Consider the following 15812-nt stretch of genomic DNA (forward strand, 5'->3'; position numbering starts at 1 on the left):
TGGCATGGGAGGACTGCCTTGAGGGAGGGGAAAGAACAATGGGGACCCAGCGTGGGGGTCCCCCGTGAGGGAGGGCGAAGAACAATGGGACCCAACGTGAGTGAGAGGGAAGACAAATGTGGTCCGGCGTAGGGGAACCGCCATGAGTGAGGGGGAAGACAAATGGGGACCTTTTAGTTTAGTTTAGAGATTCAGCGCAGAAACGGGCCCTTTCGGCCCACCGGGTCCGCACCGACCAACGATCCCCGCACATTAACACACTCGGGACCCCCACGCTGGGTTCCCATTGTTCTTTCCCCTCCCTCAAGGCAGTCCCTCCACGCCAGGTCATCCCTCCATTGTTCCTTCCCCTGGCAGCGGGACAATTTTTACATTTACCAAGCGAATTAACCCACACACCTCTTTGGAGTGTGGGAGGAAACCGCAGATCTCGGAGAAAACCCACGCAGGTCACGGGGAGAACGTACAAACACCGAATAGACAGCACCTGCAGTCGGGATCGAACCCAGGTCTCTGGCGCTGCATTCGCTATAAGGCAGCAACTCTACCTCTGCGCCACCGTACTGCCCTGGTGTGGAGGAACCGCCGTGAGGAGGTGAGGGGGGAGAACAAAGGGAGACCTGGTGCGGATACTTGTAACTTTATAAGCGCCTTTTATGGGCGACCATTTGCATACCTTGGGTATGCAAGCAAAGAATTTCACTGTGACTTGTCATTCATTCATTGATTCATTCATTCATATTGATATTGCATTATTCTTTCCTTACAGTCTTTTGATTTTGCTAGTCTTTACTGCTGTCATTCTTCATACCTTACTTCCTAACTCAGCTTTTTCAAAAATTCTATGTCTTTTATATGACTACGATTTATTTTTTAATGCTTTCTATTTCGTTTCTTGTATATTTGTGTCTGTCATATCATATCATATCATATATATACAGCCGGAAACAGGCCTTTTCGGCCCTCCAAGTCCGTGCCGCCCAGTGATCCCCGTACATTAACACTATCCTACACCCACTAGGGACATTTTTTTACATCTACCCAGCCAATTAACCTACATACCTGTACGTCTTTGGAGTGTGGGAGGAAACCGAAGATCTCGGAGTAAACCCACGCAGGTCACGGGGAGAACGTACAAACTCCTTACAGTGCAGCACCCGTAGTCAGGATCGAACCTGAGTTTTCCGGCGCTGCATTCGCTGTAAAGCAGCAACTCTACCGCTGCGCTGCGTCTGTGTGTGTTTGTTTTACTGTCTTCCACATTCCCATTCTTAAATTCCTTTTCAATTACTGTTTAAGTTTAACATGGTCCATTTTGGATGAAAGGTCAACAATAAAAGCTGTTCTCCTCAGACATTTTCTAATCTGCTCAGAATTTCATTATGATCACTGCTCCTTTGAACATTTCCCTATTTTCCCATGTCCAAATTGTTTACACATTACTCTTTTCCTTTGCATGTTTGACGTGTTGAAATGACCCATCATTTCATCTCCTCATGCCAAGGACCCCAAAACTAACACTTCTCACTCTTCAGATTTCCCTTGTCTTAAGCCTACCATACGGCCCTAAATAGCAAAACACTCATTAAAAAATATATTTTCCTCATGATTTCATATGTGACAGCACGGTGGAGCAGCAGTAGAGTTGCTGCCTTACAGCGCTTAAAGCACCAAAGACCCTGGTTCGATCCTGGTTACGGGTGCTTGTCTGTACAGAGTTTGTACATTCTCGCCATAACCTGCAAAGGTTTTCTCCGAGAACTTCGCTTTCCTCCCACACTCTAAAGACGTATAAGTTTGTCGGTTAATTGTCCCTAGTGTGTGTCGGATAGTGTTAGTGTGCGGGGATTGCTGGTCGGTGCGGACTCAGTGGGACAAAGGGCTTCCGCACTGTATCTTTAAAATAAATTAAACAATGAATATCAAATTACAGAAGAGCATAATGACCGAAAGTGAAATTATTCCTCTTTTACTTATCTTATGTCTGGACTAAAACAGCTTGTTTTTTATGATTGTTTTTATGATGTGGGACTGAGATTTGTGTAGAATTGACAGGTTATCTTCTCTGAAGGATGTTCTGGGATGTTTCTACGGCACTATCACAGTTTTCATAATCTCTTTTTTCATCTCACATGAGGTATATTGACTTAAATTTCACAACTTATTGTGTGGAATATTAACATTTCATGAAAGAATAAGAGTAACTAAATCAGTGCCATGGTCTTCTGTTACTAAGCAAAGGAACAGTCTGATACTCTGTGGGGGAATATATAAACAACGGCCCCTTGGAATGAAAATTATAAGAACCACAGATGCTGGAAATGTGAAATGAGCGGAGAAAATGCTGGAAACATTCAGAAGATAAGGCAGCATTGGTGGAAAGAGAAATAAAATTATTGTTTTAGGTCTGAGACCCTTTGTTAGAACTGGGGAAAAGGGAAAATAGGTCCGTTTTCAGTCCGGAGAAGGTGAGAGAGGGAGGGATTGAGCAAAGGTAAGATCTCAGAAAGGGTGACACTTATAGTTAATGTGGCAATCAGAAATACATTAGGCTTCTTTGTTCCTGTTGTGTTGCTAATAGTAACTGATGAGATATGCCCAGGCAGTCAAGCCCAAAGCATAGACGTATGACTGACCAATTTGGATACAGACAGAAAGAAAGATAGCTATCTAAAGTTTGATATTCAACTTGGAATGGGTTGGTAGACCTCAGAGAATCCCTAGTAAAGAGTCAACATCTTCAGCAGAGGAAAGAAAATTGTGGGTTAAAAGAAAATTGGAATGTACAAGTATACTGCAAATGGTCGAACATTGTGAATAAATGAAGAAAATCAAAATAAATGTTCCAGTCTGGTATAAACTCAAACATACCTTTGCACATCTCTTGATCAAACAGGAAAAGCATTATTTAAATACCTATTAAATTGGTAAAATAGCAAGGTGTCACTATTTGTAAGTGTTGGCAGCCCATTCTGAATGAGGTCATATAAAGAACAAGCTTTGCTTTTAGAGACTTACAATTACATTTTGTTCAATTAATTTGGAAAATACTAGCACAAATGTTTTCCTTCAATTTCAGGCTCATGTAAGCATTTGTTATATATTCAGAGGGATTATAACATGTCAACGACATTTTACATTCAGATTCTGCAGTTTGAGAATTGTATCTTTTGCCTCTTAAACAGAGACCTTGGTGAACAATACAGCAGTGGGTTCTGTAGAGCAGGGCAGTCTCTGGATCATTCTCTTTCTTATGCTGAGTTAGCATGTCTCAGTCATGATAACAACTTGATCCCAGCAACACTATGTTCATAAGTTTTAGGAGCAGAATTAGGCCATTCGGCCCTTCAAGTCTACTCCGCCATTCAATCATTCCCTCTCAACCCTATTCTCCTGCCTTCGCTCCATAACTCCTGACACCCTCACTAATCAAGAATCTGTCAATCTCCATCTTAAAAATATCCATTGCCGGCCTCCACAGCCACCTGTGGCAATAAATTCCACAGATTCACCATCCTCTGACTAAAGAAAATCCTTTTCATCTCCGTTCCAAAGGTGACGTCCTATTATTCTGAGGCTATGGCCTCTGGACCTAGACTCTCCCACAATGTCAGATGTCAAAAAAGTGGTCTTTCAGCTTCAGTCTTAGAATCATTTCATGCTTAATTTGACATCTCTACTTCAGAGGCACACTTTAAGGCATCGTTATATATTCTAGGTAGAATCATTTAATGAGTTTTGAAATAAATTTTCAGTAATTTGAATACATTTCCAAAATGTTCAAATGTATAGATTTTGGTGTGCTGAAATCTGATTTGTCTATCAAAAATACAATTCTTTCTAAGGTTTCAGACTGATAGAATTGAAACATGTCTAATCCAGGATTTTAAAAAGTCAACACAAACTGGCCTGGAAAAAATGTGAGTCCAGATATTGTGTGATTGATGTGCCAGCTTGAACCAGGATAGCCCAAGAACCACACCGCTGTGAAAGGTATGCCCGGTCCCCATTCCTACCTTCCTTATGAACGTATCTAAGGACATTGGAGGCTTTCCTCTTATGAGAACATCTGGATTTTTTGGCTGTAGGTTGCATCTGACATATCAAGATGCGGACGCTATTTTTAGTGGACTCCCGATGAAATTGCTATGGTTGTATTTTGAAAGGGGTTCATATTTATCATATTAAGAATTTCCTGAACATTCATATATTTCAGAGTTCATTGAAAACATTAAATAAGCTGCATATGAATTTTCCTTTACAAATCCACTATGGGTACCATTGTGATCTTTTGCAATTTATGGAAAGGGTTCACCTAATTAACACAAAGTTCATTTGCGAACTGCTTAAAAATACATAGATAAGTCGGAGCCAAGTGAGTTGTTATAGTAAAATTGATAATGGATTGGGAAAATTAGGTATAGTCCTGAAAAGGTTTGAACGATCTGATCTGCTGATACCCACTGCAGGAGGCACGAGTTGTAATCATAGATTGATTCGGAAACCTTTGGTTCTACCTGCAAGTTGATCTGGAAACCTGCTCTGGATAATCACTCTAAATTCAAGTTAGCAGAGGAGCATACATCTTAGAAACTTGGAGCAGCATCAGTTGCTCCTATTTTGATGTATACAAATACAGTAATATCAGGATGAAGGGGTGTATTTTGGGAAGATTAACAAAAATATCGTAGAATTCTGCATGAAGAGATTCAATGAAATGGAATGGCAACGACTATTATTTTTTATGACTTGTGCTATTAATGCACCAACATTTATGTAAAAAAATGAGGAAATTGAGTAATGAGGAAGGGTTAGTTAGCAGTCTTGTTGTGCGAGGCCCCTTGGGCAAGAGTGATCATAATATGGTAGAGTTCTTCATTAGGATGGAGAGTGACAAAGTCAATTCGTGAAACAAGTGTTCTGAACTTAAAGAAAGGTAACTTTGAGGGTATGAGGCGTGAATTGTCCATGATAGACTGGCGATTGATGCTGAAAGGGTTGACGGTGGACATGCAATGGAAGGCATTTAAAGGTCGCATGGATGAACTACAACAAGTGTTCATCCCAGTTTGGCAAAAGAACAAACCAGGAAAGGTAGTGCATCCGTGGCTAACAAGGGAAATCAAGGATAGTATTAAAACAAAAGATGAAGCATACAGATTAGCCAGAAAAAGTAGCATACCAGAGGACTGGGAGAAATTCAGAATCCAGCAGATGAGGACAAAGGGCTTAATTAGGAAAGGGAAAATAGATTATGAGGGAAAACTGGCAAGGAACATAAAAACTGACTGCAAAAGCTTTTATAGATATGTCAAGAGAAAAAGATTAGTTAAGACAAATGTAGGTCCCTTGCAGTCGGAAACAGGTGAATTGATCATAGGGAACAAGGAGATGGGAGACCAATTGAACAAATACTTTGGTTCTGTCTTCACTAAGGAAGACATAAACCGTCTGCCGGAAATATCGGGGGACCGGGGGTCTAATGAGATGGAGGAACTGAGGGAAATCCAGGTTAGTCGGGAAGTGGTGTTAGGTAAATTAAATGGATTAAAGGCAGATAAATCCCCAGGGCCAGATAGGCTGCATCCCAGAGTGCTTAAGGAAGTAGCCTCAGAAATAGTGGATGCATTCGTGATAATTTTTCAAAACTCTTTAGATTCTGGAGTAGTTCCTGAGGACTGGAGGGTAGCTAATGTAACCCCACTTTTTAAAAAGGGAGGGAGAGAGAAAACGGGGAATTATAGACCAGTTAGCCTAACATCGGTAGTGGGGAAAATGCTAGAGTCAGTTATTAAAGATGTGATAGCATCACATTTGGAAAATGGTGAAATCATCGGACAAAGTCAGCATGGATTTACCAAAGGCAAATCATGTCTGACGAATCTTATAGAATTTTTCGAGGATGTAACTAGTAGAGTAGATAAGGGAGAACCAGTCGATGTGTTATATCTGGACTTTCAGAAGGCCTTCGACAAGGTCCCACATAGGAGATTGGTGTACAAACTTAAAGCACACGGTATTGAGGGTTCAGTGTTGAGGTGGATAGAAAATTGGTTGGCGGTCAGGAAGCAAAGAGTAGGAATAAACGGGTCCTTTTCGGAATGGCAGGCAGTGACTAGTGGGGTACCGCAAGGCTCAGTGCTGGGACCCCAGTTATTTACAGTGTATATTAATGATTTGGACGAGGGAATTGAATGCAACATCTCTAAGTTTGCGGTTGACACGAAGCTGGGTGGCAGTGTTAGCTGCGAGGAGGATGCTAGGAGGCTGCAGAGTGACTTGGATAGATTAGGCGAGTGGGCAAATGCATGGCAGATGCAATATAATGTGGATAAATGTGAGGTTATCCACTTTGGCGGCAAGAACAGGAAAGCAGAGTATTACCTGAATGGTGACCGATTGGGAGAAGGGGAGATGCAACGTGACCTGGGTGTCATGGTGCACCAGTCATTGAAAGCAAGCATGCAGGTGCAGCAGGCAGTGAAGAAAGCGAATGGTATGTTGGCATTCATAGCAAGAGGATTTGAGTTTAGGAGCAGGGAGGTTCTGCTGCAGTTGTACAGGGCCTTGGTGAGACCGCACCTGGAGTATTGTGTGCAGTTTTGGTCTCCTAACCTGAGGAAAGACGTTCTTGCCTTAGAGGGAGTACAGAGAAGGTTCACCAGATTGATCCCTGGGATGGCGGGACTTTCATATGAGGAAAGACTGGATAGACTGGGCTTGTACTCGCTGGAATTTAGAAGACTGAGGGGGGATCTTATAGAAACATATAAAATTCTTAAGGGGTTGGAGAGGCTAGATGCGGGAAGATGGTTCCCGATGTTGGGGGAGTCCAGAACCAGGGGTCACAGCTTAAGGATAAGGGAGTCTTTTAGGACCGAGATGAGAAAACATTTCTTCACACAGAGATGTTGAGTCTGTGGAATTCTCTGCCACAGAAGGTAGTTGAGGCCAGTTCATTGGCTATATTTAAGAGGGAGTTAGATGTGGCCCTTTTTGCTAAAGGGATCAGGGGGTATGGAGAGAAGGCAGGTACAGGCTACTGAGCTGGATGATCAGCCATGATCATATTGAATGACGGTGCAGGCTCGAAGGGCCGAATGGCCTAATCCTGCACCTATTTTCTATGTTTAAAATATAAATATTTTTTTTAATCACGGTGGCGCAGCGATTGAGTTGCAGCATTACAGTGCTTACAGCGCCAGAGAACCAGATTCGATCCTGGCTACGGGTGCTTGTCTGTATGGAGTTTGTACGTTCTCCCCATGACCTGCGTGAGTTTTCTCCAAGAACTTCAGCATTACACTCCAAAGACATACAGGTTTGTAGGTTAATTGGCTTGGTATAAATGTTAAAAATTGTCCCTCGTGTTGGATAGTGTTAATGTGTGGCGATCGCTGGTCGTTGGAGACTCGGTGGGCCGAAGGGCCTGTTTCTGCGCAGTATCTCTAAACTAAACTAAAGTATTCATTGTAATTCAATGATGTGCTAGAAGTTATGGAGCTTAAATCCAGAATTAGTGGAATAGAAACATTAATCTAGCTTCCATATCTATACTCCTGTCAGAATGATTTTCTATCAAACCTCTATTTTGCTTGGATATATCAACAAAAGATTTTCATGCTTTAGTAATAGTACTGAAAGTTCAAACACACTTCTAATTACAATGTAATATATAAATGTTCCATTATCACCCTATAAAATGTGATCTTAAGCTCAAAAACGTGGATTATTTTCCAGTGCATTTCTGCATTAGTACAGATGATATAATTTGTGCTCTGTCATTTCTTATGCTTCCTTTATAGTGCAGAGCGATTCAGGGTAGTTGTGGCGTAAACGAGCTTGGTGAAGTTAGAGGTAAAGGTGATAGTACAGAAAATGCTTCAAGAAATCGTTCAACATCTCATTTAACAAGTATATCATTGTCATAGACTCACGGGAATCTGGCCCATAATTGCTCAAAATGAATGGTACTGTGGACTTCTGTCTCAACAATGGGAGCATGTGAAGGCTATGTGAAAAAGATAATGCAGGTACATTGGCAATTCTCATTCAGGACTCTTCAGCAACCTTAGATCCCACAGAACCTGAATGGAAGCAAGTCACCCTCGATGATCAGGGGCTGTCTAGTGGAGAAGAGATTAAACATACCTTTTGTAAGTTGACTCCAAACTATCTTCACAAACTGGAAACAACAATGCATCCTTCACTTATACCTATTTTTGTTTAACTGGCTAGCGAGGCTGGAGGGGGATCCACCGCCGGGGATGTGCACACATTCTCGGTGTCCGAGCATGAGGTGAGGTGGGCTCTGACGCGTGTGAACACGAGGAAAGCTGGAGGCCCAGATGGTATATCTGGGCGAGTACTAAAGTCTTGTGCTACTCAGCTTGCTCCAGTGCTCACCACAATATTCAACCTCTCCTTGGCAAAGTCCGTGGTCCCTGCATGCTTCAAAAGATCCATCATTGTACCGGTGCCAAAGAATGCCTCTCCAGCGTGTTTAAATGACTACCGACCGGTGGCCCTCACCTCGGTTGTCATGAAATGCTTGGAGAGGCTAGTCAAGAAGCACATCTGCGCCCTCCTTCCTCGCAACATGGACCCACTACAGTTCGCATACCGTCCGAACAGGTCCACGGATGATGCGGTCTCCCAGGTTCTACACACCGCTCTCTCTCATCTGGACAGCCAGGGGGGCTATGTGAGGATGCTGTTCATTGACTTTAGTTCAGCATTCAACACAATAGTCCCCAGCAGACTGGTTGAGAAGCTGCTGGAACTGGGGCTTAGCACCCCTCTGTGTGCCTGGGTCCTGGACTTTCTCACTGCCAGGCCCCAAGTGGTCAGGATGGGGGAACACACATCTAGCTCCCTCACCCTGAACATAGGATCCCCCCAGGGCTGCGTCCTTAGCCCCCTACTGTACTCCCTGTACACACATGACTGTAGGGCCAGGTTCAGCTCAAACTCCATCATCAAGTTTGCTGATGACACTGTGGTGGTGGGCCGGATCTCCAACAACGATGAGAAGGCCTACCGGGAGGAGGTGGCTGATCTGGCACTCTGGTGTCAGGACAATAGCCTCCTCTTGAATGTCACTAAAACAAAGGAGCTGATTGTGGACTTCAGAAGGGCTAAACATCCAAGGACGTACACGCCACTGGAGATAAATGGGTCTATTGTGGATAGGGTGAGCAGTTTCAAATACTTGGGAGTCCGCATCGCAGAGGATCTGACGTGGGCAACGCACATTGCCGCACTGGTGGGTAAGGCTAAGCAGCGCCTTTACCACCTTAGACAACTGAGGAAATTCAGAGTGTCGCTGAGGATCCTTCATTGCTTCTACTCTGGGGCTGTAGAGAGCATCCTGTCCGGCAACATTACAGTCTGGTTTGGGAACAGCTCTGCCCAGGACAGGATGGCCCTGCAGAGAGTAGTGCGTTCGGCAGAACGCACCATGGGAACTACACTCGTCCCCCTGCAGGACCTATACATCAGGAGGTGCAGATCCAGAGCAAGCAAGATCATGAGGGACCCCTGCCACCCCAGTAACGGACTGTTCCAGATGCTACGGTCAGGCAAACGCCTCCGCTGTCACGCTGTGAAAACGGAGAGGATGAGACGGAGCTTCTTCCCACAGGCCATCAGGACTGTCAACTTTGATAACCCCAGAGACTAAATTTTTGTCGACACTTTTTGTGCTATGTTTAGTAACTTATTAACTTTATTTATATGCTGTAACTGTAATTATTTTTGTGCACAACCCGCAGGCATTGCCACTTTCATTTCACTGCACATCGAGTATGTGTATGTGACAAATAAATTTGACTTGACTTGACTAATCAGGATGGGCTAGGTCATGATTATGATTAACTCCAGATCAGCATAATTTCAGTTAAATATTTCACACATGAAAAATAGGATGGAGTCTGTGGAACTGTGCACCCGGAAGGAAAGTTAAGAATGTGCTCAAAAATAGATTCTCTTTATAGACTGGCTTCACTTAACTTATAATCTCAACACATTTAATCTTCTGTTAGAAAACATGCAGCCGAGCCAATTTGACAAATTACATCAACTCAGCGCTTGCCAGCACCATTATTAACACAGTTAAAAAGTGAACTTGTCTTTTAGGAACAAGTTGAGTTTCTGCCCTTTGGCCGTAAATCCATGAAACTCATAAATCCATGGTGTGGAATCAGCTTTCTGATGTAATGTCATTTTACCTGGCATTTAAATTGCCACCAATTTCTCCGACTCGCTCCCAAATAGACACACCCTTGGATTTGACATTGGTCCCATTCCTTCTCTCCTGTCCAAGCCAACTGAGATAATCACTAGAAGGTGACCAAGTGTGATCTAATGAGAATGTTCTGCATTTTCATGTCGTTCATGAGCTTTCATCACAATGCACTCATAGCAGTCTCTACATCCCACTCATGTGGAGGGTCAGTGATCCAGACTAAAACAACATTCAGTGTTTGTCTAACAGCTGTTTGAACATACATTCACTCTGAATGAGGGGCTCTTATTTGCCCCAGCTATGTGTGTAAAAATGAATCTATTAAAGGCTAGACATATCCTAAAGAGCACGACATCATCTCTTGGAAATCTAACAAACAAACTTGATTCATGTGTTCTGCAAAATTCCTGAAACAAAATGGATTCATTCATTACAGTTTCCATATGGAGAGGCCAAGGTTTTTTTGACATCAAGGAATCTAGGGTAATGGCCCTGATCACCTGGGTGTACTAGATACTGAGACACAGAGACACAATGAGGTCTGAGGTTCAGTTCTTTGTCTGGACCACCAAGTGTTAAATGGGCTAATGGGCATCTTACTCAAACCTAATGTTCCTGGTAGAGGGAGGGGGACAAATATGGGAAACTTTCCAATTAATTTTCATTATCCAAAGAACTCAGCTTAAATGTGTTTTTGTGGGCATGGGAGGAAATGGCACAAATTGATTTGGGGAGTCGGTTCCTCCTCCCTTGCCCCCCCCCCCCCCCCCTTCCACTGAGCTCCAATAACCTGCCAATAGTAATGTCTCGTCTCACAAATGAAAAATTAACAAAATACACAACAGCGGCCAAAGCTCATAGGATTGTTAGCCAAATAACACAGAGAGTTTACAGGACAAGAGGACAGATTGCAACTGAAGTGCCAAAATACATGGAATAAGAGCCAGAGAAACATAGAAAATAGATGCAGGAGTTGGCCATTCGGCCCCTCATGCCAGCACCGCCATTCAATATGATCATGGCTGATCATCCAAAATCAGCCTGCTTTCTCCCCATATTCCTTGATTCCGTTAGTCCCAAGAGCTAAATCCAACTCTCTCTTGAATTCTGATCCTATATCTTTATTTAGTACTTTATACTACATAAGTAGTATAAAGCGGCACGGTAGCGCAGCGGTAGAGTTGCTGCTTTACAGCGAATGCAGCGCCGGAGACTCAGGTTCGATCCTGACTACGGGTGCTGCACTGTAAGGAGTTTGTACGTTCTCCCCGTGACCTGCGTGGGTTTACTCCGAGATCTTCGGTTTCCTCCCACACTCCAAAGACGTACAGGTATGTAGGTTAATTGGCTGGGTAAATGTAAAAAAAAAATTGTCCCTAGTGGGTGTAGGATAGTGTTAATGTACGGGGATCACTGGGCGGCACGGACTTGGAGGGCCGAAAAGGCCTGTTTCCGGCTGTATAAATATGATATGATGATATGACATGATGCAAATAAACACTAACACATTATTTTAGCTCAAATGAAACATTGTTAAACATTTTAATTCTATTTTCCTATCTGCTCTTATCTATTTTCATTACTTTAAATGTAATGCTATTTCTCACTTTATCTTCTCTTTTTAATGCATGATTATCTTAGATCTAGCTTTTTAGAAACTTACTTTGGTCATCTTTTTAGCAAATTAAAAAATCAGTTTTAATTGGTAATTTTTTTTCAAGCCAATCACTGTAACTGTTGTAAATGTTACAAATGGACTATGGGTACATTAATTAAACAACTAGCACAAAGAATGATCTTGTATGATCTTTCATCCAAGCAATCAATTTAACGCTGTGCAATACTGTCAGCGATACAGTTTAAAAAAATGTTAATTTTTATAAATAACATATAAACCATCTGTATATTTCTGTTTAAATTGTCTGCGTTCTTTGATGTGTTTAACCATGGTGGGAATGCACTAATGTGGTTCTATTTTTAACTACCTATTTAAGGTTAGAGAATAACCTCCTCACACACATTTCCCTCCTCACACACATTTGGTGCTCCCCTAAGGATTTGACTTTGGTTACTCCTATTTCCTATCTCCATGTTGTCCTTCAGAAGCATTGCATTTGAGGACACAATGAGTCTCTACATGAAAGCTGATGACACCAGCTTTGGCTCACCACATCTTCATCTCTTTCTTCTTTCTACATTGTCAATCATTTTCTTTCATTTAATATTATCAAGACTGAAACCATATCTTTATCTCAGAAAACAGGTTCACAACTAATATCCATTACTAGCCCATAATTTCATAAAGATATTTTGACCACACCTTTGATCACTCAGCATCCTATAAGGACTGCAATCCAGTATCCCAATGTCTCTAGTTCAGTCATATTTGTTTTTGATGGTACTTTCCACACCACTGCTTCTGATACATCTTCCTTTCTCCTTAACAATGGTGTCCTATTCCATAGGTCATAAATGATAGGAGCAGACTTAGGCCATTCGGCCCATCAAGTCTACTCCGCCGTTCAATCGTGGCTTATCTATTTCTCTCTCTTAACCCCATCCTCCTGCCTTCTCTCCATAACCCCTGACACTTGTACTAATCAATTGCACCTGTTCTTTTGCCGATACCTCTGCTCTGTTCCACTCAGAGCAAGGAATTATTCCCAATTTACACCCTATCAATCTCCATATTCAATGAATCATCTTTTGTAATTTCCACCGATTCAATATAATGCTGCCATTAGAGACATTTTGGCAGTGTATTCTGCAGCTAGTACACTCTGCAGCCAAAATACATTGATTGTGGAAGGAATGAGCGTTAAGGATGGTTGATGGGGTGCCAATCCAGCAGAACGCTATGTCTGGGATGATGTTACATTTCTTGCAAGTTATTTGAGTTGTTCTCATTCAGGCAAGTGGAGACTATTTCATCACACTCCTAACTTTGCCTTATAGATGATGGAAATTCTGATGAAAGATTGCAGATCTGAATTGTTGACTGTTTCTCTTTCCACAGATGCTGCCTGACCTGCTGAGGTTTTCCTGCATTTCCTGTTTTTGTTTCAGACACATGTTACAGGATATGTAACTTTTGACCAGCACAGATGAGTTTCTAATCAATCCCAAGGTGTTGTTGGTGGGGGACTCAATTGACACTTAAGTCAAAGATAAATGATCAGACACTGGCATTTTGGTGGCATGAATGTTATTTGCTACTTATCTCCCTCCCTATGTCGGAATATTATCTAGATCTTGATGCATCTCAGTCTAGGTCTTAAATGGTCCTTAATTATGTAGAAAGGTAGACACAAAATGCTGGAGTAACTCAGTGGGACAGGCAGAATCTCTGGAGAGAAGGAATGGGTGATGTTTCAGCTCGAGACCTTTCTTCTTGATTACGTAGGTTGCTTCCTGAGACAGCGTGAAGTGTCAGTGGAGTCAATGGGATGGGGAGAGGAGGGGATGAGGGGGTACGGACTGGACTATTGCTTGAACATGGGTCACGAGGGAGTGGTTACTTTTACCAGTGGCAGAAGCATCAGCCACAAGTAAATTGGTGCGATTTTGATTAAGTAGGTTTATCCCTAGCCTTAGTTCAGTCCCTTCCTATTAAGCAGCTCTATCCTTCAGGACTTGACTATCTCATCTATGCTGGTGCTATCAAGCCAATCTTGATACTGGACATTGACATTCCAGACTACATTCTGTGCCTTTGCTACTAGAATGCAGACTGTAGAAAAACTTAAAAGATAAATATAATTATCCTGATGGCATGTTGCTTGAAGGTCTGTGCCAGCTGTATTAGACAACTGGCATTAAAAACAGGCCATTCAGCCTAACCAATCCATGCAAGCATTTATACTCTATTTGAGCTTTCCCCTGTCATTCCTAATCCAAATCCAACAAACCCTCTATTCTCTTCTCCCTTATTTGCTTTAAGATGTTTACTTTGTACTGCTCACTATTCTCTGACCTTGTGAATGCCTAATCACTGTTGATGGTATACACGATACTCCTGTATTGACATGTATCCTGTACTAATGTCAGCTGTGCATGGCATTTTTAAAATCAATATATTTTTTAAATGTAATATTGTAGTGTTATATGAATTAAATTGCACCCCCAGAGAGAAAATTACCAAAAATGTGATTTATTTTTAGTGACTCAGTATTAGATGTAATAATGAAAAAGGAAATGATTGAAAGTTTAATATTGAAAGTCAGTTTAGAATAATAATATTAGTATGTCTCTGAGCAATACTTTGTTATGTGGATTATTACTGCCTCCTAGTGGTTTAGATTCTAGAATTGTCTTTCTTTAGAACAATTTCAGGTAACTAGCTTTTCTCCCCTTCACAAATATTGCTATATATTACAGTTTCAAATAGTTTAATTTCCCCTTCTGTCTCCAATTGTTGATATTTAAAATAGTGGCCACCTCGCCAAGTGTAGTCTGCACCCTATCACAGATATTCCCTTAAAAACACAAAGTGCTGGAGTAACTCAGCAGGTCAGGCAGCATCCCTGGAGGGAATGAATAAGCAAGGTTTCGGGTCGAGATCCTTCTGTAGACCACATCGCCTGTCCATGTTCTCCAGAGATGCTACTTGATCTACTCCTGCACTTTGTGTGTGTGTGTGTGTGTTTTTTTTGGTATACCAGCATCTTCAGCTCCTTGTGTTTCCACAGACATTCCCTTGCTTTCTCCACCTGCCCGCATTCTGCAGTTTAAAAAATGCATGTTATCTTATTTTTCCAGTTCTTGCTCTGTGAATGCTGTCTGACCTGCGTGCTTGCAGCCTGGTCTGCATTTATTTTGAAACTTCAGCATCTGCACATTTTGGCTCCCGGACTACAGCCCACGTGGGGGTTTTCACAGGTTACGGACTGGGGGTTGGCAGAAAGTGCTGGAGTAACTCAGCGACTCAGGCAGCATCTCTGTAAAACAAAAGGTGATGTTTCGGGTTGGGACCCTTCTTTAGACTCAAGGCTGGGGGGGGGGGAGGGGTGGTGGTGCGGAGGACAAAAGGACAACAGAGTAACATTGTATGGGGACATGCTCATTGACTAGGATGTCCTGCAATGGAACACCTCTTCCTGGGGGTGGTATGTCCTAGTGTGGGATGTCCTTGGAATGGGATGTCTGCAAGGTGAAGGATGTTCAGGGGGTGGGATGACCAAGGTGTGGGATGTCCTGGGTGTGGGAGGTCCAGGGGGTGGGATGTCCTGGGAGTGGAATGTCCTCGGGTGGGAGGTCCAGGGGGTGGGAGGTTCAGGGGGTGGGATGTCCTGGGTGTGGGATGTCCTGGTGTGCGATGACCAGGGGGTGGAGTTACCAGCTGTGGGATGTCCTAGCATGGTCACCTCCTTTTGGGGGTGGGATGTCAGGGCGTGGGATGCCAGGGGAGTGTGGGATGCCAGGGTGTGGGATGTCCAGGGTGTGGGAAGTCCAGGGTGTGGGATGTCCTGGGTGTGGGATGTCCTGGGTGTGGGATGTCCTGGGTGTGGGATGTCCTGGGTGTGGGATGTCCTGGGTGTGGGATGTCCTGGGTGTGGGATGTCCTGGG

The sequence above is a fragment of the Rhinoraja longicauda genome, chromosome 28 (assembly GCF_053455715.1).
Source record: "Rhinoraja longicauda isolate Sanriku21f chromosome 28, sRhiLon1.1, whole genome shotgun sequence".
NCBI classification, from domain to species: Eukaryota; Metazoa; Chordata; class Chondrichthyes; order Rajiformes; family Arhynchobatidae; genus Rhinoraja; species Rhinoraja longicauda.